General features: G+C 34.1%; 1 long non-coding RNA gene across 2 annotated transcripts in view; it reads left to right on the plus strand.

Annotated features, from left to right (window-relative positions):
* LOC125613558 overlaps window positions 1–23,473 on the plus strand; it is a 112,693-nt gene extending 89,220 nt beyond the window's left edge. The window contains exons 5-6 of one of the 2 annotated variants that reach the window (XR_007344109.1): window positions 20,783–20,914; window positions 22,356–23,473. This is a non-coding gene — a long non-coding RNA (uncharacterized LOC125613558). The remainder of the gene's footprint in view (window positions 1–20,782; window positions 20,915–22,355) is intronic. The other variant, XR_007344108.1, reaches the window with a different exon arrangement.
* Window positions 23,474–27,323: the final 3,850 nt, after the last annotated feature.

Genomic DNA, 27,323 nt, shown 5'->3' on the forward strand with positions numbered 1-27,323 from the left:
TTTATATATATATATATATATATATATATATATATATATATATATATATCAAACAACATGTCCAGAAATCATTGGCAATTATTAAGTGCTTAAACACAAGTATTCTTTTACATATACATTCTCATTTCATTGTATTATGTGCACAATTTGTTTTTCTAATTAAGAAAATGTTTAGGATTTTCCAAAAAAACAGATTCTCAGTATTTGTTCAGATATTTTTACATATTAAAATGTTAAATAATTATTACTTGGAAAAGAGCTCACATTTGTGATATATGTGTGTGTATGTGTTTGTATGTGTGTACATATATATATATATATGTGTGTGTGTGTGTGTGTGTGTGTATATATATGCTGGGGATTAGAACCCAGGGCCTCACAAACACTAGACAAGTGTTTTATCACTGACTACATCCTCAGCCCCCTGAAACTATTTTATTTATATGAAACAGTCGTGTATTGACAAAGGGTGATTTGCCAACCCATTGTGCACTATAGATTTCACTGTGTGAATACTAATAATAAGGGACAATTTTAAATTTCACATATAATCATTAGTTCACTAAAGTAGTTTTGAAAAATTATTCTTTTCCATGATTCATATAAATGCAGAACCCATTTAGTCAATTTTTCAGCCCAATTTTATCTCTGTATGATTCTCATTTTGAAAGATATTCCAATATCCTAACAGATTATATCAGTTGATATAATAAGCTCTTTCTAAACTTCTGCCATCTGATTAAATTTCATTTGAAAATATTCTTCTCATATCTCACACTTAGACATACTTTTAACTTATAAAAACTACATTAATTTTGGATAGTTAGGAGAAAGTAAGGATAAAATACAGCTTTAATGTTTTAATACTTCAAAAAAAATTTCGAACTCCTAACTTTGGTATCTACTCATTTTCTTTTTAACATTTTTTTTCTTCCTCCATTAGGACCTTGTAGTCTTAAAGATTAACAGCATTCTTAAAATACTCTGGATTGTTCCTAATGAACTTATTAAAATACCTCTGCATGCAAGAAGTATTAAGCAATTATTACTCAGTCATTTTACTTTGGGCTTCTTATTCAGAAGAATGTTAAAGCTCTTTAAGACAACATTTAGTTGAGTAATCGTTAAGCCTTCTGTAAATTTGAACAATGAACTGTGTAACAACCCTGTAGGAAATGAGAACAAATACACAATTCCTGATAAAACCAATTTCTACCCATCCTTTAATTGTTGATTGGACTTTCCAGGACAGGTAGTTATGTGTTATTACTTTAATTTTTCCTTTTTTAATCTCTCTTATGTAATGAACAACAGTGAGAGAGCATAATATCCAAGCCAATGGAAGAAATGCAAAGGTAGGGGGCAGGTGACATGCTGTACTGAGCCATTTCAAGAGTCCTAATAGGCACAGATGTAGTGGTCCCTCCAGAAAAGCTAACTAATGACATCTTAGAGAAAAATGCCCTGAGTGGATGTTTTTTTCTTAAGCAATAAGTACATTAAAAAGCACAAAATCCTTGAAGCATTACTTTAATTGGTTAGTATCAGAAAGATTCACTTCAGGCAGGAAAAGTAATTATTCTTTTAGTCAGCACACAATAAGTAGAAAAAAAAAAGTACTTCATTAATGTCCATGGTTTCAAAGGATGCTATTCTACCTTGAAGCATGGACCCAAGAGCAAAAATACAAAAGATTGCAGGCTTTCACATCCCACAGAAGCTTTTGGTCACAATTTTATTGGAACAGACTGCAGTAGTTGACATCTTTGATAAAATCCATTTGATAAAACCCACCAGAAACTTACATGTAAGCTCTTGTAATAGTAAGCTAATATGTATCAAATATATTCTTAATGCCAAAGAGCTCATTATATCCTGACCACGACCTATAGAGGTTACTGCTCCTATTTTGTAGTTGAAAATGTCATCCCAGAAATAGCACATAATATTGACTAAGCAACCTAACATTTATTTCTTGGTGAATTAACTGAAATTTGCTTTTGAAGATGGGCACAGCTGAGTCAGCCCAGCAAGGCAAACAGGATTGCTTGTCTTGCATATTGGTGCTGAGGGAATTCACCACCTCCTCTCCAGGTATAGGTTACAAGTAACTAGCCTTACATGAGGCAAATGGTTAAAATATCCATAGTGAAATCTAATGACTCAAACAAATATTCCATCTTAACATCAAATTAGCTTCCCATGAAGTAAAAAATACGATGAATAAATGTTAAAGATGACCTTCTCAGAATCTGGAGAGTAAAAACTTGAATCTGTGGTAGTTAAAATCAATCCTGTTGGAAATACAGTATTTAACAGGGTATTCTTGGCACTTTTTATTTTATATGGCATTGGAATAATCATCAAAAGACAAATGGGGTAATTTAATATTTCTCAGAAGTGTCGTGATAATTCACTAATTACAGGTTTTTACACTCCATTGAGAATTGCACTATCAGATTTATTTCACAAAGTCCACTATGGGTAACTTATTTAACAACTGTAATCAGTCTGGATGGAACTGGATTAATTTTCACTCTCAGAAGCAAAAGGAGGAAAATAAAAAATCAGTAGCAAAAAATAAAATAAAGCTTCAAGTCAAACACTTTAAAAAGATGTGGAATTAAACAGTCCAAAATTATGTAGTCATGTGCGACTGTTTAGCATGATGCTGAGGTTTGTGAAAAATCTCTCCCTAGGGAAAGCATGTTAAGTATCTCAGGTTCAAATACAAGGAGTAATAAGCAAGAATTAAAGCATCTTCATCAAACTCAACTGCAAAATGAAGTCTTCATGTTTTATTTATCTCCATGTCCCTATCCTTTCTCTGTCCTCCATAAAAATTATTTAACAACAACTACTGGAGGAAGTGTTTTCTTCTTTGATATTTTTAATGCCAGCACTGCTTCTTCCTTTACACAAGTTCAAAGCATCTCAAATTGTCACTATCTTATGACAATATTTAAGTTGGCTTTTGATAGATCATTTTTTTTTTACATTAAGCAGCACTACATAAGCTGTCACAGAGTTGGAATGTAACATCAGGAAAATTGAGAAGGAAATATCTCTAACATTTATTAAATGCCAACCACCACCAACTACACTAAGTATTAGAGAAGAACAAATAAGCCAGACACTATTGTGGCACTCAAGGCTAATCACAGAGCTCAGGAAAGATTTCTATCCTGCTGGTAAGGGTGCACTGGATCTTAGTTGTGTACTGAATCATCACAGAAGTGACTGGAATCGGCTTCACCTGATGTGTCATGAAAGACCTCAGAGGTGGTGACCAGAAAGTTTTGATTATGACCATGAATTGGAAAATTTCAAAAAATAATGGAGGCTCTAGTGGTGTGAAAAGACAGTGAATGTTTTAATAATGATGATGAAGTTGTCACTGCTAAACCTTAAACTCGAGATAGCAGTGAGGCTATATTTGAGGTGCTTTGTTTCTCCACATTCATCTGATGTGTGTCTGCTCTGCTTTCCTCTCTCTAGCAAGACCACTCACCTCCTTCGACACCATGTTCTTCCACATATCTACACCTTTTTCCACTCGGCTTGCCCTGACCAGAAGGCAATCTACTTCAGGTTTACGTGGTAAACCACAACCACCACTACTTTTTCAAGGCTAAAGAAGCAATGCTGACACATTTCCCTTTCCTGGTACCTCCATGTTAAGAGTAAAAAATTATTCATTTTATGATTTACCTGGATATTATCCCTACTCCCATTATTAATCTATTCACTTTTTAATTGAATCCATTACCCTCTCATTCTCTTCCTCATTTATTCAAGACAATTTGTCAAGATAATACCCCTTATTGTGTGGAGGTACAATACTAAGAATGAGAGCTCAATATTACTAATCATCAGGGAAATGCAAATCAATACTCTAATGAAATATTGCCTCACACCTCCTCAAATGCCTATTGTAAAATAAGTGCTCTCCTTAAACAACATGAACTGATGAAAATGTAGAGAAAAGGGGACACTTTGACACTGGGTTAGAATGTAAGGGGTGCAGCAGGCATGGGAAATAGTTGGAGGCTCCATCAAAAAACTAAAACTAGAGCCAGCATATGATCCAGCAATCTCATTCCTGACTATAAGTCTAGTGGAACTGAACTCCTGACATAAATGAGAGCTGGAGTCTCATATTTATTGCAGTATTATTCACAATAGCCAAGTGATAAAAGCAACATGTAATATCCATCCATGTCTATCAATAGAGAAAATGTGGTCTATACTTATTATGGAATACTATTCAGCCTTCAGCTCAAAACTATGTGTTGAATATAGGTAGTTTTTGTTACCTTTAGTCTGTGACAACTATCTCAACATTGATGTTATTGACATATTTGAAGACTATAGGCCAAATATGTTGGAGAAGACCATTCAGCTCATTTGATGCACCACATTAAAATTCAGGTTACGCATATTTGGCTGTAAAATTCATAATAGTGATGCTGTGTTTTTTATTGTATTTTATAACCCTAGTCCACAAATTCATTGTTGCATTACAGGTTGGATACACTTTAATCATTTGTGTAATGTAACATGTGCAGGCTCCGGCCACTAGTGTTACATTTTTCCCCTTTTGCAATTAAGAACGTTTTATGGGATAGTACTTTGAGTTAAATATTCTAACCTCATGGTGTCAATGTTACCCTAGGGCAATCCTAATGATCCCTGGGTCCAATCCCTTTTCCTTGAATATGGGCAGGAATACTATATACCTATAACCAGTAGAATATGGCAAAGGTGATCGACATCTCACTGATGATCATGTTTTGTCATATATATGTCCTGGCCAACTCACTCTGGAGTCATGGTCTCTATTTCTATTCTTGAGAAATATAAGGCCAACATGAGTGCAGCAACCATGGAGAGATGAATTACCAACAACCTGACAGGGTTTGGAAGCAGGACCGTCCCCAGTCAAGCCTCTAGATAGGAACCCAGCCCTGTCCAGCCCTTCAGTCATGGCTCACTGTGCCCAGCTCTTGGAGCAATGAGATAATAAATGCATGCCATTTTAGCGTACTAACTTTCTTCTGGATTGGTACACAGCACAGAAAATCAATATACTTATCAAACTTTATTATTATTTTAGTCAATGGATGATAACCTCGTACTATCAATTTCTATTTTGGTAGTTTAATGGTTTTAGATTCAATCACTGAAATCGGTTGCTCTATTGATTTGTCCTCATAATTCATTAAGCAGTTCCTTATTTTTCACACAGTGTGATGGTCCAGGTTCATCTTGTACTATTCCGTCCCAGTCCTGGGAATAAGACAATTTTCACTGAGTACTGATTCATTCAGTGAAGAAATATTCAGAAAACTAGATCTATTTTCTAGATGCATCCATTGCCATATAGTGTCCTTGCTGCCAAGGAGAGCATGGGGAGATACATACACACAAACACAGGAGAACATAACATATTTGACATGGCATGGTAACTGTTCCCAACCAAGGACATCTGCTCACCTTTCTTGGACTCTGACATCCTGCTCTGTTTGCATTTATTTATTCAGTTCTGTTGCTCCTACACTTGGTGGCCTTTCAGTGTGGCCACTTTCTTTACCAGCAGAAACTGGTACTGGCACACTTGTGACCTCTAATTCTGGAATGGATATAGCTCATGATTCAATCTGAATTGTACAAGTTCCATCTTACAAATCAGAGAGACCGAAAGGCTGATAGAAACAAAGACACAGAAAAAGACAGAACACTGATTTTTAGTGGTGTTGGAGCAGTTCAGTGGCAGAGCTCTTGCCTAATACGTGTGAGAACATGGGCTCAGTTCCCATTACCTCAAAAATTCAAGTCCCAATAGTGAGCAGTGTGAAGAATATTCAAGTTTCAAAATATAAAGTCAAATAGCTGACTTCTGCGATGATCTTTAACGCAGTGTGTGTTGTAAATTGTCAATTGCTCTATCTTCCACATTTTATAATTAAAAGATTAATATACATGCTCAGTGCTCTCTGTGTTAACAGCCTAAGCTTTTGATTAAATATTAAGTGACTTATTTTTTGCTGACTGAAGTTTAAGTATGTATGATCGACTAACACTTTAAAGAGAAAAATCAACAAAAGGAACTTGTGCACATCGAGAATATTATGTACAATAAGGTGGCTTTGCCTGTATCCATAAATATGAGTAAAGCTTAGAAAGCATGTCATAATTTGAATGAACACATAGTCTTCCTTTGTTATGTAATTATATATATTAATTTCCTTAATATTTACACAATATAAACTATGTATTTAACCATTAAGGAAAATGATACAATTATTTTAATGTAGGTTTTAAGCTAAAATGATCTTAAAACGTATTAATACATATGACAGTAAAGATAAATAAATGGAAAAACTCCTCACATTCTACTCTGAATCTGAAAGAAAATAGATTGCTACAAAATAATGCAAGACTTTGAAAAATCATGATAAAACTTGGAGTTGTTGAACAAACACAGAGTAAATAATCATGACTTTGGAAACAATGTTCTCTAATGCTTTGCAATGAATCTAGAAACAAAAAGTCTAAATGACTTTCCCATGATCCCAAATACTCCATGTGAAAGCTGGGAATGTAAGCAATCCTTTCCTAAGTTCTATTTCCTTACTCTTCAATGTATATTGTGAAGTTAAATAGACATTTTCAAGGCAGGCAATATCATGGAATATAGTTATTTCATAGTTATTCTGCTGTAATTCCAATTTTCACTGGTTCAATAAACCATTCTATATTTGATCATTTTATTATATTTATTGTGGTGCCAATAAACCATGTGAATAACTGTGCAACATTTTTGAAGAACACACATACATAGAACATGCTGAGCACAATAAAAAACTATGGCTGGCAGTGGAATATTTAATATAAAGGGCACAAGTTTTGCACACTGAGCATATCCCCATCTGAGATATTAATTAGGTAGAAAATGGAAGGAAACCATCCCACATGGGTCTTGCAGTACTTTGCAACCCCTTAGTCCTTCAGCACCTTCTCCCTCCCATTATCATTGGGCCATGTGTGTACACCACTGATACCAACTTTTCCATTGCAAAAGCGAGAAAGCATACATTCCTACCCACTCTTTGGCTCAAATGACTTCTACCCAATGAAATTTGCAGAAATCAACATTTCTTTTTCTTAAACATCTTTCATTCAAGTCTTAAAATCTTAAAATATGTTTTTTTTTAAATACTCTAATAACCTGTAAGTTTTAAAATTAATTTTAGTAAATTTATTTATTTTTGCCTCCAGTGTCTTCTCTGTAATTTTTATCTCAATATTTTATATATATACACATAGAGAGAGATATATGTTCTTCTCTTTAACTTGTGGTTTTTACACACATTTGCATTGAAGAAGAAAACATCTGCTGCCTTTTTTGACTAAAAAAAATCAACTTAAAAAAAGGGGGAACTCAATATCAACTAAATAAAGACCAAAAAAAAATTGAGAAAAAATATTAAGTAGAGTTCAGAAACTTGAGTGTTTTCTACTAAATCCAGCCTTTCTACAACATCTAAGTTACAATAAATCCCTAGCCAGGTTCATGAGTGAAGCACTGTAAGTGGTTGAATTCAGCACACCCAAGCATGAATGTCTTCTGCAAACTGATGCTTAGAGCCCAGTATACTTTGAGGAGAGGATGGTGATGTGTGAAGGTTGGACCATTTAGAATCAGATTTTAGGTTCATAAAAGCAAGTACTATATTTTTATTGCTTAGTTGGATACATTTCCAACGTCAAAATTTCCAAAGTAGTTCATGTAAACTATCAAAGGTAATCTTTAAAATCTAGGTGAAGTAGAATAGCAACACTCAAAGGAAATATTAGGCTTCATGTAAACCAACAGGAAAAAAAAATAAGTTTCCTTTAAAACCTTAACAGATTGCTTCTTAATTTCCATTACAAGTCTGAAAAAGAAAACAGGGAACAAATTGGTCCATTCAGTTAAATTTATGACCCTATATCTCTCACATATGAAAAGTAGTTGACAGATATTATATTGAATTTCTCATGATGTTTCTGGAGACTGTGCAAACAGTTCTTTGTATGTGAATGCATAAATACTACATATAAATGGTTTGTAAATATAGGAAGCTTAACTTAAGAATTTCTGTTTCTTAATTTACTGTTGTTTTTGAAATGGCTATAAACTCATAATTTTTACTAGTAGTAAATATTATTGACTATTATTAAAACTATTATTTATTTTCCATTTAATCTCCATATGGAACTCAGGGATTTTAACCACAATCTTTTTTCAAGTTATATTTTCATTAGTGCATGCCCACCATTTCATTTCTCTATCCTTCCTGGACAAGATTGCCAATATCCCATGTTAGATCTCTATTGTTTCTTTCATTTTTTATTTGAATGTTTCTGTAGTCTTAGCTATTTAAGATTTTGCAAAAGAACACTGGACTGTTATCTTTTAGGAATTGACTTTGGTCATTTGAATACATGCTGCTGATGAGATGCACCCCCAAATGACTGAGGACATTTAAAAATCTGCTTCTCAAACAGAAGTAATAATGCAATACAGGCAAAATTTTCAATATCAGTATTTTTAGAATTCTAGAAATCAATCAAAGGTTGACAACAATCCACAATTGTTTAGAAATAAGTGTTGAATTTTAATTAAAAAACAAGGTGAATTCCATAGAATTTTAAATACCTCACTGCATAAGACTCATAGTTTTTCTACCTGTGGAAGAGTAGACTAGCAGACATGGGGGAGAATACATTTGGAGTCCCCTAAAACTCTTTCTCCAGAGAATTGTCACATTCGCAGCCATCTGGCAGTTACTTAGAAGAAACTCATTCACAAACTTTGTCTCAGTTTAATTTGATTCATAATCCATTCAGTGAAAATGAATGATCCCCAGGACATTTGCCATAGACAATCTGCAGCAATTGTTTACCATTGTAGATTCCTCCAGTGGAAATACTGGTTAACTAAACAAGAGGCTCTCACAAAAATTTGAAAATAAATATAGGATATGAGAGGACTAGGAACTTGAAAAATCTCCAACATGTCCCTGATAATGTAAAAGATTCTATGTATACACTTTTATCTCTGCCTGACTTTGCATACCTACAAAAGCCTAAACTGAGGTATAAGGCAGAGTTGTAAATTGCCAGAATATTGAAGGAATATTCTGGTGTGTGTGCACAAGGATGGGAAACTTGTGGTATAAGGCATGTAAGAAAATCTATGTCTATATTGTAACTTCCCCTAATACAACCAAAGAAACTAAAGTGGTGGCACAGGACAAAATCTACAACATTTTAAAAATTTTTAAAGGAAGTCACACATACACACAACACAGCAAAAACAACAACTAACACAACTCCTAACAGAGGAGGGCAATGAAGTAATCGGACGTTATTATTTAAAGGCTAGTTTTCAATAAAAGTTAAATGACAAACCCAGAAACATAAAAATATGAACCAGGCACAGGAAAAACACTACTCAATAGAAATTGTTTCTAGAGAAGTCCAGATGTCAGACATGCTAAACCAAGTCTTTCAATCAAGTATTATAAATATGTCCAAAGAACTAAAGGATATTGTGTTTGAAGAACTAACAGTTTGAGAATGACTTTCTACTAAATAAATACTTTCAATAAAAACACAGAAATTATATTAAAAAATGAAATCCCATAGTTTAAAAATGATTGAGAAATTTCCATACTGCTTTTGCAGAGGAGTTGTACTATCTTACCACCCCACCAACAATGGGTGAGTGTCCATCTTTCTCCACATCCTCACCAACACGTCTTATTATTTGTGTTCTTGATAATTGCCATGCTGACTGGACTGAGATAAAATCTCAATGTAGTAGTTTTGACTTGCATTTTCCTGATTGATAGAGATGTTAAACATTTTTGCATGTATGTGTTAGCCAATTGAATTTCTTTCAAGATCTTTTGCCCATTTATTAGTTGGGTTATTTTTTTTTTTTGGAGGGGGATCAAGTTTTTGAGTTCTTTATATATTCTGGCTATTAATGTCCTATCAGAAGATCAGGAAGCACCATGTGCTCCAGCTATCCCACTCCATAGTAGACATCAGAAAGATCTACCATTAGTACAAACCAGTAGAGCAATTCAGCCACATCAATATTTTTAGCAGCCCAATTCACAAATAGCTAAACTATGGAGCCAATATAAATGCCCTTCAACAGCTGAATGCATAAAGAAAATGCAGTATATATGTACTATGGAGCATTACTTAGATATAAAAAATATAAAAGATATATGAAAAAATGAAATTATGGTATTTGCTGGTGAATGGATAGAACTGGAGACTATCATGCTAAGTGAAATAAGCCAGACTCAAGAAGCCAAAGGTTGAATATTTTCTCTAATATGTGGAAGCTAGTCCAAAATAAGGCAGAGAGAGAAAGAGAGAGAAAGGGAAATTGGGGGATTCCACCAAAACTAATCTAACTTTCCTATGTGCACATATAAATATGCCATAGTGAATCTCACTATCATGTACATGCACAAGATGCTAACCAACAAATAAATAAATAAATAAAATTAATAATAATCTAAAAGTAAACTGCAGAAAGATCAGTAGAGTATAGGAATGGAACAGGGAGGAAGAGGATGAGATGGAAAGGAGAATGACTTTGAGCAAATTATATTTCATCTGTTTAATATATACAAAAGAATCCTAATGTTACATATAACTAAAAAGAAACAATGAAAATATAAACTAAAATAGAAAAGTACAATGATTGAAATCTTTAAAATAACATTACCAGAGGGATTCAACAGCATATTTGAGCTGGCAGATAAAAAGGAATTTAAAAACTTAAAGCTAAGTCAATTGAGATTATCCATTAAGAGTAGCAGAAAAAAAGTTTAAAAAAAGAATGATGAAAAATAAACATAGCCTCAGAGACCCACAGAAAATACCAAGCATATCAACATATGTACCCTGAGAGTTTCATAATAAGCAAAGAGAGATAAAAAGAAAAACTATTTGAAGAACTAATGAGCAAGTTTGAGGAAAACCATTAATGACCATGAGCAAGAAGCTGAATATACACCAAGTAGGATATATTCAAAACTCCAAACCTAAAGACAGTGACTTTCAAGAACAATAACAAAAAATATATCATGTACAAGGAATCCTCAATAATTCCAATAGCTAATTTCTTTTAAGACCTCATGAAGGATGGAAAGTAGTAGCATTTAAAGAAAATTGTGTGTTTGAAATTCTAGATGCAGCAAAATTATCCTTCAGAAAATTAGGGTTAAAAGTAAACATTCCCATGAAAAATAACAGAAGTCATCAAAAGCAGAATTTTCCTATAAAAAATATTAAAGTGTGTCCTACAGAATGAAGTGAAAGGATACTAGACATTAGCTCAGGCAACACATAGAGAGTAAGAGCATACATGAAGGCAGTTATGTAAATACCAAACACATTAGAAATATATTTCTGTAACTTTTCTTCTACTTAATTTAAAATATAACCATATAAAACAATAATTGTTATGAATCTTTAATTTTTGAACATGCAATTTTGATTATATTAATACCCCACCAGAGGAAATTGAGAAATATTGGAGCAACTCTTCTGTATTCTGTTTGAATACTCTTAAACCTGTTATTAGTGTTAAATATAGTAAGATAAAATGCAAAGAAACTAAAAGTACTGTACTAGATCTATTTCTTTAAAAAAGAGAAGACTAATTTAGGAATAATAATAGAGAAAATATAAAAGACATACCAAAAACAAATAGCAAATAGAATGACATAAATCCTTTTATCAGTAATTACATTAAATATAAATGAATTGAACATTTTAACCAGAAGGCAGAGGTTGGCAGAGTGGATTTGAGAGGGAAAAAAATAAGAAAGAAACATTACATCTACAGATGATGACTTCATATTTAAATAAAGAAACAGTATGAATTACCATGTAAGTAATCACCATGTAAGTAATAGCCAGAAAGAACTGGGATGGCTATACTAACATTCAACAAAGTCCAATTTAAGACAAGATTTATTACAAGAAAAGAGAATTTTTAAAAAATATTCCACAAAAGAGACATACCAATTATAAACACATTTCAACACCCTTTTGAAAACAAAATGATCCCAAAGTACATTATACAAAATCTGTCAACATTGAATTTAACAATACACAATGAAGAATAGTAGTTGGAGACTTAAAGACTCTCTTCAGTAATGGATAGAACAAACAATAATGGGTAGAATAATCAGATAAAATATGAAAAATAAAGTGGAAGGCTTAAAGAACACTGTATATCAACTAAAATGAAAAGGCATCCATAAAAAAGTCCATCAGATTAGAGCAGAATTTGTATTTTAGCCAGATGCAATGGCACACACTAGTAGTCTCAGCTACTTGGGAGGATGAAGGGGGCAATCACTCAACTCTAAGAGTTGGAAACCAGCCTGGTCAACATGACTCTGTTTCAAATCAAAAACACAAACAAGAATATAAGCTTTTAACTTACAGAAGGAAATATTCTCCAATACAGACTACATTTTAGGGCAAAAAATAAGCCTTAACAAATTTTTAGTATTGACATCATAAAAGGGTTTTTCTCTAAATTAGAAATAAATAGCAGAAGGAAATTGGAAAAATGCACAAGTAGGCGGAGTGTAATAAACACATTCCTAAATACTGAAAGGATCAAGAAGAAATCACCCAGGGCGCAGTGGCGCATGCCTGTAATCCCAGCGGCTGGGGATGCTGATATGGGAGGATCATGAGTTCAAAGCCAGGTTCAGCAAAAGCAAGGCTCTAAGCAACTCAGTGAGACCCTGTCTCTAAATAAAATACAAAATAAGGCTGGGGATGTGGCTCAGTGTTCAAGTACCCCTGAGTTCAAATGCCCAATACTGAAAAAAAAAAAAAATCACAAAGGAAGCTGGTACCTTCAACATTAAGAAACTGGAAGAATGAGCTCAAATCTTACCCCAAAGAAATGGAAGGAGGAAGTAATACAAATCAAAGTGAAAATAAATGAACTAGATAATAGAAAAATATTACAGGAAATCAATAAAAACCAAAGTTGGTTCTTTGAAAAGATGAACAAAAATGACAATCCTTCTGAAAGATGGATCAAGAGAAGCGAACATACTTATTGTCTGGTTTGGACCTGGAATGTCACCTGAAATGCTCAAGTACTAAAGGGGTTGGTCCCCTATGCATGAAAGTTCAGAGGTGGGGCTATCAGGATGTGATTATATCCTGAAATCCCTGATCTCATCAATAATTTAATCTATTGATTGGTTTATAATTGAATGTACTATTGGGATATGATGGAAACCATAGAGATTGGGCCTAAATGGAGAAAGCAGGGTCACTGAAGGAAGGCCCTAAAGGGTATGTCTTCTTGCTGGACCCTTTCTATATCTCTCTCCTCCCCCTTTTTCTGTGATTCCTGGTCACCATGAGGTGAGCAGTTCTGTTCCACCACGAACTTCCCACCGTGGTGTTCTGTCTTGCCATGGGCCTACAGTGGTGGTCCATGATTCACAGTGATCTGAAATTCTAAAACAGTGAGCCAAAATAAGCCTTTCCTCCTCTGATATCCTTTACTCAGATATTTGCCAGAGTGATGGAAAGCTGACTAACAGGTTCATTAATATCAGAAAAGAGGTGACACCATTTACAACCTCACAAAATAAATAGCATTGAGCCTGATACTTCTGTGGTGCATGTCTGTGGTCCCACCTGTACTGAAGGTTGAGGCAGGAGGAGAGCTTGAGCCCAGGAATGTGAGACCAGCAGGAACAACATCGAACCCATTCCAAACACAACAAATTTAAAAAATAAATAGAATTATAAGTGACTATAATAAGGAACTGCATGTCAAAAATTATATAAATGAGAAAATTTGAACAAACTCCTAGGATAGGACAAACTACTGGAACTCAGTGAAGAAAAAAATAGACAATCTGGGAGTAAAGAGATTAGAAATACCATAGGGATGTCAGCTCTCCCCATATCCTTTCACCACTCTACTGACATTCTAACCAAGGCAATTAAACAAGAAAAATAAATAAAATCCACCCAAATTGAAAAGGAAAAAATTTGTAGATAGCATGGTCTTGCATATAGTCAATCCCAATGAATTCCTTAAAACAACATTGAACAAAAAAAATGAATTCATCAAAGTTTCAGGATATGAGATATTTTTTTTAAAAAAATGTATGTCCACATGTTAGAAACTGTTACAAAATTGTGTTAAGACAATTATTCCATTTATAATGCATAAAAATAAAATATATGGGAACAAATTCAGCTTATATACAGGATTTTATGCCAAAAATATTGAAAAAAGAAACAAGACAAAGAAATGGAAAGAAATTCCATGTTCATTGATTGGAAAACTTAACATTTTTAAGATGGGAATACTCCTCAAATTTAACTACAACTTCAACGCAATTTAGAGCAAAATATCAGTTGGATTTTTTTGTAGAAATTGACAAGTGAACTCTAAAATTTATAAGGAAATTTGAGGCATACAGAATAGCAAAACAATATAGATAAAAGAGCAACACATTTAGAAACTCACACTTCCTGAGTTTTAAATATAGTGCAAAACTACTGTAATCAAGATAGTATGATATAGACATAAGGATAGATATACAAGCCAACTGTGTACAATTAAGTGTCCAGAAATAATCTTTTATGGTTATGATCATCTGCTTTCCAACAAAAGCACCCAGATGGTTAAAGAGTAAATGGATAGTTTTTCAACAAATATTGCTATTAACAACTGAATTTGCCATGATAATGACTTTGGACTTCTATCATGATAATGACTTTGGACTTCTATCATATAACATCCCCCAAAATTAATTGAAAAATGGATCAAAGACCTAAATGAAGAGATATTACTGTACAACTTTTAGAAGAAATCATGGAAGTAAATCACTCATATTTGAGGTAGAGCTATATTTTAAATATGATGCCAGAGGAATAAACAAATAAAAGAAACAGATGAATTGGACTTCATCCCAAAGAAACACCTTCATGCTTCAAAGGATGTCACTGAGAAACTGAAGACAACCCACAATAATGAGAGAAAATATTTTCAAGTGCTATTTTGATAAAAGGGCTTGCGTCTGAATATATAACAAACTCTTATGAATCAATAACAAAATGCAAATTATCATGTTAAAAAAAGAGGCAAAGACCTCGAATAGGCATTTTCCCAAAGATAATATCCAAATGGCCCATGAACAAATAAAAAGATGTTTGACATCATTAGTCTTCAGGATGATGCATCCTAATGCCATCACAAAATACCCATTCATACCCCCTAAGGAGGCTTAAATGAAAAAGACAGCAATGATTTGTTAGAGTATGGAGAAATTGAATATTTTACACAGTGCTAGAGGACTGTAAAATGGTGGAGCCACAGAGGAAAAATATCTGTTGTTCCCTCACAATGTGTAATACAGACAACCATATGACACAGCATTTTCACTAATAAGTATATATCCAAGAGACATGAAAACATACAACCACACTAAAACACACACATGGTTGTTTATAGCAACATTATTCATTATGGTGAAAAAGTGAAAAGAACTGATGAATTAAGCAAAATGTAATATGTTCATACAAATTTTATTTTATGAAGAGGAATGTATGTGCAGATACATGCTACAACATGGATAAACACTGGAAATGTAGCACTCACTGAAAGTAGTTGATCAGGAAGAAAATATGTTGTATGTCTTAAAACATCTAAAATGTCCAAAATATGCAAATCTATAGATGCAAAGAGTTTGTTAGAGTTTCCTACAGCTGTAGCTGGAATGTGGAATGAATACTAACTGACAAAAGGGTACAGGGTTTCTTTTGGAGGTTATGTAAAACCTTCTAAAATTAGATGGTAATGATTTTACAACTCTTGGAATATACTAAAAGACTGTGAAATGCACACCTTAATGCAATTGATTATATTGTGTTCATATGTTTCATTTTAAAAAGTATTATAAAAACTATATTGCTGATATCTATGCCTGTTGCTGCAGGTGGGTGTATATATTTTTACAGTCATTTTTTTTTTGATGACTGTATAACATTCTGTTGTGTTTTTATTAAACATGTAACAATAGATACTTGAACTATTATAGATCTTAATTAATGTTAACTGATGTTATGACTGTTCTTATGCTACAGATATTCAAAATGTTCTCCCTGATGTATACTTAAATCACATCAGCATCTAATCAGGTTAAATGAAATAGCCCCATTTACTTTAAATAAGGGAGAAGTTTAATAATATTCTGTTTTACAGAGTCAAAAGTGGGTAGAAGAAGAAGAAAAAAGGACTAGGTAATATTTCACCAAACTGAGTTGCTGGGAAAGCTTCCCCACTCTTGGAAAGAAAGAGAAGGATAATGTCACCACAGAGCCAAGGCTCATTATACCACCAAGACTGCTCTTGTAGAGCCTGAGAAGGAATCCAGATTCCCACATTCACCAGTTGCTGCTGCTTTCTCAATCGCCACCATCCCTGTCACCAGAATGCTGTCACTATCACTGTCACAACTATTTTTGTCACTACTACCGCTATTTCTACTAGTGCCACTGGCATGCCCTTGGTATAATAGCATCACTACCAGAGGGAAAGGAGCGATCAGAGAAGGGGACATTCTCTTTTTCCTTCTTGCCATTGGTAGAACACAACAGGAAGGCAGCTGGTCAGGGCAGCCGAGAAAGAGAGTTTGCAGATCTGTGTGGCAGGAGAGAGGAAGGTACCAAGGGAAAAGTGTGGAGATGAAGGTGGCAAATTTGTTCTAACACAGTCCACATCCTTGAACACCTGGCTTCCCCTCACATCTTCCCACCCACATCTGATCTGCCATAAAAACCATTTTGCTTTAGAAAACACAGAAAGCAGCTTTAGTTCATCAAAGATGCTCTTTCCCAGGATTGCCCATGAATTCATCTCTAGAAATGTTAATTCCTTTACTGATAAAGCCACATACGTATCTAGACATTTTGCAAATGTAAAGTCAAATTGTAAAGTTTATTAAAAGCAAAAATTTTGAAGTATATAGGGGAAAAAGGAAGAGAAATAAAATGCCTAATATACAAAATAATGTGTACAGAGGAAAAAAAAAACATACAAAGCTATCATAGTTCTTGCTTCTGTAACCAGTCACAAAGACAGAGTATATGGTCATCATTTTTATCTTTTATTTTTCATTCTCTCTTTTCTTCTCCTTCAAAGAACATCTCAGTTGGTGATTCTTAATGAGATGATCTCTGTTGAAGGCTCTGAATTATTGGAAGAACTGTGTTGCAAATTAAATTTTCCTTCCTCAACTGTGTATGTATCAATTGGGTTAATCAGTCTATCTAAGACAAAAACATGCCTTTATGGCTGTTCATTAAATGACAAATACAATCTCTACTTTTAGTTCTAAGGAATGATATTTGTAACTTCTAGCAGAATTAATCTTTTGTGGGAACTACTACTTTGGAGATCCAGATTTCCACTGGAGAAACCACAAAATGTTTGCAGCTGATTTATTAAGTGTAAAAGTCAAAGTAGGTTCTCCTGCCTCTAGTCTGTAACCAGACATGGGCATCAGTCTCTGAGAAAGAAAGGTCCACTCCTTAGATTATAAAGGAAGCCTGGAGCTTTGGACAGGTAATGACTGGAAGGGTGATTAACAGGTCACCACAATTTTTACTTCACTAAAAGCACATTTGAAACACCTTGCTGGAAACTGATTCCAGAGATGGTTTAAATATCCAAATAACATCAGTTCATTTTGTATTTGTATCATGTTTTCTTTTGTTATTAAAATTGTTAATACTTTAATTGTAGAAATGGATGGGATTCACCATGATATTTCCCTACACACATACATCACACATTGATTCTGCTGTCCATCCTTCTAAGTCGTCTTCCCCTCATTCCCTTTCCATTTCCCCCGACATCCTTCCCAAAACCCTATTAATCCCTTTCCCATTTTCAGATTGTATTTTTTGTTTGTTTCCACATATGACAGAGAGCATGCAGTATTTGCATTTCTGCATCTGGCTTATGTCACTTAACATGGTATCTTTCAGTTCCATCCACTTTACTGTAAATGAAAGATTTCGTTCTTCATTACGCTTTAATAATCCTTCACAGTATGTTTAACCCATATTATCCTTGTTCTTTATCCAATCTTCTGTTGACAGTAACCTAGGCTGATTCCCTATCTAGCTATTGTGGATAGTGCCACTATAACCATGGGCATGCAGGTATCTACTTTCTATGTTGGCATTATTTCCCTTGGATATATACCCAGGAGTGGGACAGTGGGATAGCTGGATTATATGGTAGTTCTGTATTTAGTTTGTTCTTCTTTCTTTTTTTAAATCTCCTTGTGTTTTTAAACCAAATAAGATATTACACCAGGGTGAGTACCTGATATATTTATTATATGCAAGATTTAATTAAAAACTATTTCCAAAACCAAATTTACTCTCCAATCATTGCAGGAAGCATGAAATAACTGTTAACAGGCCAGAAGGAGAAAAAAAAACGAACTTCCTAGTAAATATCCAGCAATAGGTAAAACATAAAATTGGCAAATGTTAAAGTGAAAACCGCCAATAAAAATCACATTCAGGTAAATGTACATTAAGATAGGAATTTATCAAAACAATTTCCAATCAATTCATTTAAAGTATGTATTTAATGTTCTAACATCTCTTGGAAATAGGTAACAATCTTTTAGCAGTATTGTTTGTGATTTTCTTAGAAGTTTAAATATTTTATTTTAGATAACTACATATTCATATACAGTTACAAGAAATAATATAAAGTAGTTACACATACCTTTTATGTAGTTTCTGACCATGATAAAATCTTGCAAAAATAATAAAATACAATCGTCAGGATATTGATAACTGGTAGAGTAAGATACAGACTTTACCACAGCATCCCTTAATCAGATCATTTACTGCCATACCTGTTCCTTTTCAGCCAACTTCTACTCTTTCTTCCTTAATCCTGGGCATCCATTTATCTGTTTCTCATTTGTAGAACTTTACCATTTCAAGAAAGATTCCTAAGTAAAATAATACTATAGGTAACCTGTTGGGATTCACTCAGTGTCATTCCTGACATTCTTCTAAGTTCTGTTTATCTCAGTAGTCCACTCTGTGTCCCTGAGTAACATCCCATGAAACTATAGTTTATTTATTCATTTATCTATAGAGACATCTAGGGAATTTTAATTTGAGATGATTATGAATAAATCTGTTAAGAACATTCATGCACTGGTTGTAACAAAAACATAAATTTGCATTTCTCTATGATAAATGTTCAGGAGTGCAATTGCTGGGTCATATGCTAATTGCATATTTACTTTTGTAAGAGACTGCCACAATGTCTTCTAGTGTGAATGTACATTTTACATTCCCACCAGTGCTGCATAAATGATCTAGCTTCTCTATTTCATTGACAGCATTTGCTATTGTCACTGGTTATTATTTTTTATGATATTTTTAATTTCCATTTCTCTCTTCAACATTTTGTAATTCTCAATATACTGGTTTTGTGTATCCTTTATTTAGTTTACACTTTGATATTTTATGAGTATTATAAGTGGTATAATTTTTAAAATTTCTATTTTCATGCTTTCTTGGCTAGTATATAGTAGAACAATGGATTTTACACTTTTATCTTGTAACCTGTGACTGCTGAACTTATTTAATTGATCCAGTTCTTTTGTGGTTTTCCTAGGAATGTAGGGTTTTTTTTCTGGTGTGTGTGTGTGTGTGTGTGTGTGTGTGTGTGGTATTACAGATTGAGCCCAGGACCTTGTATATGCTAGATAAGCATTTTACCATCCCAGCCCAAGAATTTTCTACATAAGTAATTATGCCTTCTACAAAGACAGTCTGCTTCCTTACCAATTTCTAATGTTTCTTCTTGCCCTCATTAGTTAGAACTCCCACTATTAGGTTGAATAAGGGTGTTGAGAGGGGCCATCTTTACTTGGATCTTTCTCTTGCAAGGATAGCATTTGGTCATTCACCATGTAGCACTGTTATCTGTAGACCTTTTTTTTTTTTGGTAGATTCTTGTTATCAAGTTGATGAAGTTCCCTTCTATTGCTAGTTTGAGAAAAGATCCTCTCTTGAATAATTATTCTTGAATGAATGACGTGAAGTCTCTTTGGTTCTCTTTTTTCTCCTTTATCCTCAGTTAAAGACCTTCATGATTCCATTTGGCACAGGAAAATAAACAATAATTAATGTCCCTATCTTCCTGTCAGTGAATTAACAATCACAATTCTATCTTCCAATATAATTCCTCTTTTTGTGCAATGGACATACATGGGCACTGAGACATAGATATAATTGGAAAAGCATTTTTCTGCCTAACTCACTCAGAATTTTTGTCATGATTTTCACTTTAAATTTGTTAAAGGCCAGAAGAACTTAGATGAGTTTTGCATTAAAAGATTGGTAAGAAGCCCTTGCAACCTCACTCTAGAAATCATAGAGCCTTTCCTTGTGTATTTCAACCACATACTCATTGCTAGATCCTGCTAGGAGTGAGGGACAAAAATAGAGGAACTGTCTTGAAACTGAACTGCCAGGTTCCAATCAAGGTTACTCAATTGTCCCAAATATCAAAGAGTTATTCAATAAAGTATGTTAGGAATAAGACATGGAATAACTTAACTAAGAATTTTATTTATCCACCCGTTTTCTACTATTTTACAAACAGATTCAAAGGGAGAAACAGACATAACAGAATATATGGAGGGAGAAGGAGAGAAACAAACACCTTTTCACTTTGTTCCTCCAGTCTATACATCAGTGGAAAAGTCCTGACTTGAATGGTTCTCTTTCTGAGCAGGTAGGTGATCAACAGGTGAGGGGAGGAGAGGAGTGACTGACAGTACTGAGGATGAGGTGGGTTATGATATTTTTCCTTCAGAGGATACTGCTAAGGCTTTAACCTTGGTTTAGCATGGAAAGGAGCTGGCAATTAATAGAAATTAGTGATCCTACTGGTTTTACCTTCATCATCAAAGACAGATTTCACTTCCCCAATCCATGTTAAAATGTTTCCTAAATACTGATACAAATCACATGTTCCTGGGAAATATTTTATATTAACATATTTCCCTAAAAAATTTAATAGAAGTGTCATTTCTACATAATATTTATACATATAATCTTTTATTCTGCATGTTTTTGGACCAATAAAAGTAGCTCTTATATTTTTATATCCCAAAATCCTGGCATACAAAGTGTTGTCTAACATGTATGGTATTTTGTCAGGGATTCTGAAAATAAATAATTTAAGATGTTTAGAATTGTGGGGAAATAAAATGAAGATGAAATTAAAGTACAGCTAGAAAATATCAACCAAACACCTATGGTAGTAAAAATTTCTCCACCTCAAGTAGGAAGTTACATAAACACAAGATCTGACCAACAGTACACTGAAGGATAAATAAATGTATTTGGCCAGCATACTGTAGTGATTCCAGCATATCAACGCTTGTATCAGCACCATTCACAATAGCTGAGTTATGGAACCAGCCCAAGGGCCTGTTAGCAGATGAATGAATAAAGAAAATGTGGTATGTATGCACAATGGAGTTTTACTGAGCCATGAAGAATGAAATTATGGGATTTGCTGCTAACTGTACAGAACTGGAGAACATCATGCTAAGCGAAATAAGCCAGACTCAGAATGTCAAGGGTTGAAAGTTTTCTCTCATATGCAGAATCTAGAGGAAAATAAGAAAAAGAAAGGGAAGTGATCCCATGAAAATAAAAGGGATATCAATGAAGTACAAGAAGGGGAGGTTGGAGCTAAGGGAAAAGAAAGAACTGAGGAATGAAATTGCCCAAAATATGCTACACACATGTACAAATATAGTACAGTGAATCCCACCTTTAAAACACCTATTAAAAATAAATAGATAAATAAACAGAAGAAAGAGCTGTAGAGCAAAGGAAGGGAAATGGGTGAGGTAGGAGGAGAAAGAAAGAGGAAGTACTGGAAACTAAAGTGGAACCAATTATATTTCATGCATGTGTGATTATGTCAACATGAAACCCAGTATTATGTATAACTATTATGAATCAATTAAAACATTTCCAAAAAAAAGAAATATATTTGGGCCTCACTTCTCACTTTCATGACCACAAATTTGAATTGTTACATTATTAGTTGCATCTTCAGGCTGAGATGGGTAAGCCAACTTTTGCCAGCCTTATATAAATAAATGAATAGACAAATAAATAAAATGAACTCATTATTTTTTTTTCTTTTTGTTTGATAGAAAATTATATGTTACATTTGGAAAAATTTGGCAGAAATCATGCCATGAAATTAACAAAATATGAACAGCCCTGACTAAAGCAGAATCCAGAAGCTCTTCAGGCAATATTCAAGTAAGAATTCTACCCATCTCAATATACTGTCAACAGGCCTTGAGAGATGTTTTTTTAATGTAAGTGTGGCATTTCTGTCTCTCCTTTTATTCTAGAAAGTTAAGGAAAAGTAATCTGTGGATCCATGAAAGACCCACTGGTAAATAACATTCAAAGCTTAGCATATGCTTTTAAACATTTTTTATTACTAACAACAAAAATTAGTAAAGTATATGAAGAATTTCCATTGAAAGCATTTGCATTTAAAAGTCTGGCAGATAAAGTATAAAGAATGATCCTATTTCTAATGATCTTGTGAGCCATTATATTCACCATGTAAGTGACAGTGAGAGATGCTTGCATTGAATTCTTACCTACAGAGAGAGAGTCTTAATGGCACCAAGATGTTTGTACCTTTTGACATTTGAGTATAACATTAAAGGTGAGTTAAGTGCACCCCAAGCGTGGCTACTTCACTAAATTTTGCACTATTATCCTCTTCACAATAAACCAATCATTCTTGATGTTCTTTTAAATGTGAGGCAGGGATTCATAAGCTGTCATAAAAAGGCACAGTACCAGAGACTGTTAAATGAAACAAGTTGAAAGAACAAAGCCAAATTTTTTTTACTTCCCAAAAGATCCCATGGATAACGGAAAGTAAGCATTGAATATAAATTATATGGTTATGTTAAAATAAAAATAGAATATCAATAAGAATTTCTCAGTTATAAATTTTATTTTGTGCATTTAAATGATTGGGCAAAGAAGGTGAAAAAGGAGATATGGAATGGCCCTAAAATGAGAAAGACCATGTCCAAAATAAGCTTGTTATAGTCCATGAAATTGGCAGAGTCTTCATTACTTAAAAATTTTAAACCACACTTAAAAAGTATTTCAGAACTGAAAAGAAGAAAGCAAATGACAACAGATATGAGCTGTAACAAAAAAGTATAATTGATTCAAAGCAACAAAAAGAAGACAGTATTCCCATCTGTATGTCTATATGTGACAGAATAAAATTAAATGCCAATACACATTTTGACTCTGCTAGAAAAAACAACTATCTGTAGTCATTTAGCTTAAAAGCTTAATAATATTGGCCGTTATTTGGTGGAAACCATCTGAATTGAATTTCTTAAAATTTCCATCACTCTTGCACTACTGGATCTTTGGTATCACAATAAAGATTCAGTTGTGTCCAAGGGGCTATGAAGTAGTGATAGAGTTAAGAAGGAATACTAAAGGCGCCATCTAAAAACTCCTGGACAGTGGGTGGCTTGAGTTTCTAGCACTCTCAGGAAGAGCACAGGCAGGGGTTTGAAGGAAATGGAGGTGATGAAGGGTTGAGGAATGTATAGAATTAGTGGAATTCTTCCGCATCTCCTCAAGATCCATTTTGCAGGCCACTCTGATAAGTGATAGAGGGTTAGACTTGGAACTTCCATAAAACAGTTCCTGGATCATATAAGACACCCTGAGAGGGTGGGAGGATCAACAACATGACCAACAATGTTGGAGCACCTTAAGGAAAGTAGTTGAAAGTCAGCAGGGGACCTCCTATTCCAAATAAATTCACAGATCCTTGAGTTGGGTTAATAATGACAGAAACACAGGAACTCCCAGGGACTGGTGGAGAGTAGTAAGGGTGGAAAGGCTTCAATTTTCTGGGTGGGAACATATCACAGCCAAGTGCTTAGGGGTGTTAAACGCATCCTGGAGCTCACAGATGCAACTCTCCTAAGGAGAGGAAGAATAAGTTATTTCACAAGGGAAAAAGATGAAGTTTTGCATTTTTAATACCACAATTCCTCTGTTTTTACATGAAAAAATTAATCTTTGTTTTTATAGATCTGTTTTTAGAGATGGAGTGGTTATCTTGTAAATTCGTGAATTTTTAAGTAAATGAGTGGGGGGGGAAGATGCTTAGAGGACAAGTGCTTAGGAATTGTTTCCTATTTGGAATAATCACCCTGAAAGTATAAAAGTTTAAAAATTCTTGAGTAAAATTTCCATTAGTAAAAATATTAAGAGAATTTCTCTTTTTAAACAGATTTATTGAAGTATAATTTGCATGATGTGAAATGTACCTATTGTAAATGCACACAGGGCAATGATTTTCAGTAAGTTCATAATGTTGTGCAATGACCACCATTATTCAAATTTAATGTAATCTAATCATATACCCAAAAGGTTTGCTAACACCATATATGGGTGGTCAGGAAATGATTGAACAAAAACTGTGCTCAATAACTAGTGACCACCTTTCTTCTCTCTGGAGATTGATATGTTTGCAGGTGAAGAGGCACATGCAGAGTTTGGGAAGTTGAGGCCTGCCTTAGTATTTACTCTGTCAGCTTGGGTGGTCCTCCACAACACAGCTACACAATTCCCCAATCATAAAGGGATGTAGGCAGAACTTACCAGCCCTTCACAGTTCCATTTAATTTTTCCTGCCCTCCATTTTCTCAAATGGTACAGTGACCTCAGTCTAACTGAGCTGTGGTCCTTCCCAGTGTTTTCTTCTGAACTTGCTAACTGAAAAATGTTAGGTGACATGGATATTTGTTGTCCATTCCTAATTCTCTCAGTAAACAAATCTCTGGTATTCACAGTAAGCCCTGGCCTGATAAAATGACCTGAAACATAGAGAAGAGCAAAGCAGCAGCTGTACCTGACAGGAAGGCTCTGGGTCTCTTTGTTCTTACCTGAATATTACAAGTGAATACTGTTTATTTTGCTAACTCCATTTCCAGTTTTATTCCTCTTTTTCTGGGAGAGATTTGCCAAATTCGTGAATCTTCTGTAAGTCTCTAAATTTCCTCCATTTAAAAAATTGAGAATACATGTGCTCTTGCTTAAAGAATAAATGTATACCTAGGCATAATTATTAATAATCCTGGGATAACTAATGGTCTCCATGTTCTGTATATTGAAATGATCCTACCAGTGTAAGAACAACATCAATTAATTTATGTATTGCAAAGATGATTTTAAGAGAGAGATTCTCATGCCAGACTGGAGTTAACTGATATGAAAAGGAAGAAAGAAAACATACTTTATTTTCAAAATTTAAAAATTATGCTAAATAGTTTGGTTGTAGTACTGCTTTAGAGAATGAACTGTGAGACTTTACTGAATACTGAGTCTCTCAGCCCACATCCCACAAACCAGCTCACAAATAACATTCATTTACCAGGTAGAAACTTGAAGCATTACTTTCTAGGGAAATTGAAGTTTCTCAGATAAATGATTCACATATTCCAACACTTCAGCATCTCCGTGAAGTTGTCAGGTCACTGGTAGAATAGCCCAGTTATGCAAATAAAGATTCCAATCTGCATTTTAGTCCTTCAGTTCTAAGTATTTTGTTTTAAATAACTGCATTAAATTTTAAAATGAGAAACAGAATAGTAGATTAACTCTTTATACTTTCAAATTAAATACCAAAATAAGAGACTAAAAAACAGTAAGTATAACTCACCAAAAAAAAAAAAAATCAGGTGGGAACATGCAGATAGATAATATTGGGTAAAGAAGAAAACTTTAAATCAGTAATGATGATTTATAGTCTCAGAGGCAAAAGACATTGTATCCATGTAACTGGAACAGAAAATTTCATGAAAAATGAAAGCAATCCTCTTAGAAATACAAAAGTGTGATAAGTAAATAATTCAGTAGATAAGCTGAAAGACAATACTAAGAAATATCCATGGCAATAGAAAAAGGGAGAAGAACAATATAAGAACAAAGAAAAATAGAGAATTGATACAGAACAACCAACTATGAAGAAGAATTTCAGAGAGGAAATTATATGTATAATTTCCTCTCTGAAATTATATATACAGTATTCCAGGCAAATAAAGGAAGAGATGGCACCATGACATGGAACATAGAGAAAATGACACAGGGTTTTCAAGGCTTAAACAAAGGACGTACTTCAAGATGAGGAGGAGACAAGGCTAAGGTTTTCAAGGACCCAGTCAGAATAGCTTCATTTTCTAAACTAAGAAGTTTCAAATGCATCCCACAGTGTCTAAGAGTCATGGAGTGGTGAAGTTAGAAAAAAACAGCTGTTGATTTTTTAAAAAATTTTCCTCTCTTTTAGTAATGTTTCAAAGTGATTAATTCTCCCAAGGAGTACCTCTCATATGTCACTCATCATTATTTAATGCCTGGGTCCATGAAGGAGGACTGAGGCTGGAGATGAGAGCTAGGAGAGGCAGCAGCAGCTCCAGACAAGGGCAGAAAATGGAATTCTCTTGGAACAAATGAAAAACACGAACCTCTGATACCCAAGGTCCTCATCAATGAAGCAGTTTTCTTCAAATTAGGTAACACTACCAGTAGATATGGGAAACAATTCCGATTTGTTGAATGCATATGCAATGGGTTATTCTTATTTGCATTTATTGCCATTTGAAATGAATCATTTAACTGATTGTAACTGAACTAAAGAATATTGAAGAAGAAGGGCCAAAACTTCAAATACCGGCCCTCATGAGCAGATGGAGAGGAGTGGGCCTAGCCTGCATCTCACCCTCTGGGGCTTCACCAAGGCACCTGCTGTTATACATCTAACACAGTGGTTCAGTAGGAAGGCTGCACAGGCTATGTGAATCAGTAGCAAAGATAAATAGTCTGGCTAACCTTGCTACAGTCAAGACAAGCTCCCAGTCTGCAGTCCATGTTGACTCTCACATTTCTGCAGAGGTCCTACCTTTTTCATAGTAGGATACACTTTATTTTTCCTTTTCTCTATTCACCTCCCTTAAGGTTAAATTGTTTTTAGCCAAAAAGAAAAAGTCAACGATGTTAACTGAATCAAAGGGACATTCTTCTGAGTATTAGCATATCTCTTGCTGAACTAGATATCA

Source organism: Marmota marmota, unplaced genomic scaffold (assembly GCF_001458135.2).
Source record: "Marmota marmota marmota unplaced genomic scaffold, marMar, whole genome shotgun sequence".
Lineage (NCBI taxonomy): Eukaryota > Metazoa > Chordata > Mammalia > Rodentia > Sciuridae > Marmota > Marmota marmota.